The following is a 2,500-nucleotide window of genomic DNA, read 5'->3' on the forward strand; positions in this document are numbered from 1 at the left end:
AGATACATACATACATACATAAATACATACATATACATATATATATACATATATATGTTTGTGTTTGTATCCACACACACACATACAATGAAGGGCATTCCATCCTGTCCACGCTTTCCTTCGTCGGTCCCAGAGTCCCCTCCCAGACCCCGCCCACTCCCCCCGCCCACTCCCCCGCCCACTCCCCCCGCCCACTCCCCCCGCGTCCACTCCTCCGAGCAGACAGTCCGAGCAAACAACGTAAAATAATCCACCTCAAAGAAACATAAAATGAAAGCTTAGAATTTCTCGGAACGCGATAAGGTTTGGGAGGGAGAGGGGTGGGGGGGGGGAGGAGGAGAGGGGTGATGGAGAAAGGAAGGGGTGGGGGGGGTAAGTGAGGGAGAAGAAACCACTTTGGCTCAACTCCCTCAGGGACACGGCCTGCTAATGTTCTTACTCTGCTCTCTCTCTCTCTCTCTCTCTCTCTCTCTCTCTCTCTCTCTCTCTCTCTCTCTCTCTCTCTCTCTCTCTCACTCCTCTCCTCTCCTCTCTCTCTCTCTCTCTCGCCGTTCGCTTGTCCTTTGCATATTAAAAACAACAAGCAATAGTGCCTTAAGAATAACAATGACAACACTACCAATACCACTTATAATTGGAACAATAACTAAAGGTTTACTCAAACAAGTCTCTTCGCCCCGTGACAAAAAAGCACAAACAAGAAAAACGAAAATGACAGGAATGCCTCCTCGTGACTTATTTTCCCTGAGCCCGTGACTTATTTTCCCTGAGCCCGTGACTTATTTTTGCCTGTGCCCCGTGACTTATCTTCCCTGAGCCCGTGACTTATTTTCCCTGAGCCCGTGACTTATTTTCCTTTTGCCTTGTGACTTATCTTCCTTGAGCCTTTGACTTATTTTCCCTGAGCCCGTGACTTATTTTCCCTGAGCCCGTGACTTACTTTCTTAGTGCCCGAGGCGGTCATGGTGGCAGCCGAAGAACCCAGGACATGGACTCAGCCTCTCTAGAGACGAACTAATTCATTTTTTTCGTCTTTCCTGTAAGCTGTAAGTCACGTATCTGTGTGTACATTTGGTAGAAAAAAAATGATCATTGACGTTTTCTCTCGACCTGTTGTGGTCCGGATGGTTAGAGGAAAGTAGTTGGAGAATTGGAGAATGCCTGAAGGACGAGAAGAAGAAAAGAACGAAAGAAGAGAAAAAAAAAGTGGAAGAGGCAGAATATAAAGATAGCTTTTGGTGAAGGAGTTTGAAGGACGAAGAGATCAAGGAAACAGGAAAAAATAGATAAAGCATATAAATACACGCAAGAGGATAGATAGATATTCAGATAGACATATAGATAGATGGGAGGGGCGAGGGGGTAGACCCAGGGGGCTTCCACGCCCACCCACCCACCTTCCCGTCACACACACACGCACACACACAGGCGATGTATCGACGCATTACCCAACGGGCGGCAAATGTCCGTGTGTACCTATGAATGTTTGATGCGCTTGCCTCTCGACTGATGATCGTTCGCTGTTGATCTCGGCACTCTCTCGTCTTTTCCTCCTTCGCCCCTCCCTCCCTCCCTCCTCAGGTCTTCTTCCTCCCTCCCTCCGCCCCTCCCTCGTCCTCCCTCCCTCCCACCCTCCCTCAGTCCTCCCTCCCTCCCTCTCCCCTTTCCCTCCCACCCTCCCTCCCTCAGTCTCTCCCTCCCTCCCTCAGTCTCTCCCTCCCTCCCTCCGTCCTTCCCTCCCTCACTCACTCACTCGCCCTTTTTCACTCATCCTTTGTGCTTCCTTTGATTGCTTAAGAGTTGTGTTCGATTTCTATGTATGTGGATGGGTCTATGTATTGTGCATGATGCATGCGCACACACACATACAAACACAGAACACATTATATATGCATTCATACATACATACATACATAAATACGTACATACATACATACATACATATATACAAATGTATACACACACACACACACACAAACATATATATATATATATATATATATATATATATATATATATATATATATATATATATATATATATATATATATATATATATATACATACATATAAATACATATACATATACATATACATACATATACATATACATATATATACATATACATATATATATACATATATATATATATATATATATATATATATATATATATATATATATATATATATATTGTCTTTATCTTTTTAAATTTCTCGATCTGAGATATCTCCCTAATCGCTCGATATTTCCCTTTATACACTCAAGAAGTTAAGACAAGTAATGTTTTGTCTCCACTTGTTTCCTCTTCTTTCCTTTCTTTCTTCTTTCTTTCTTTCTTTCTTCTTTCCCGAGAAGACGGGCGGGAGGGAGGGAGGGAGGGAGGAGGGAAGGGAGTGAGAGGGCCGCACTCAATGAGGTTGAGTGTGATGGGGTAAAATATGTGGTATCACTGGCTGGGCACGACAAGGGGGAGGAATCAGGGAAGGAAAAGAAGGG

This window comes from Penaeus vannamei, chromosome 15, assembly GCF_042767895.1.
Source record: "Penaeus vannamei isolate JL-2024 chromosome 15, ASM4276789v1, whole genome shotgun sequence".
Classification (NCBI taxonomy): domain Eukaryota; kingdom Metazoa; phylum Arthropoda; class Malacostraca; order Decapoda; family Penaeidae; genus Penaeus; species Penaeus vannamei.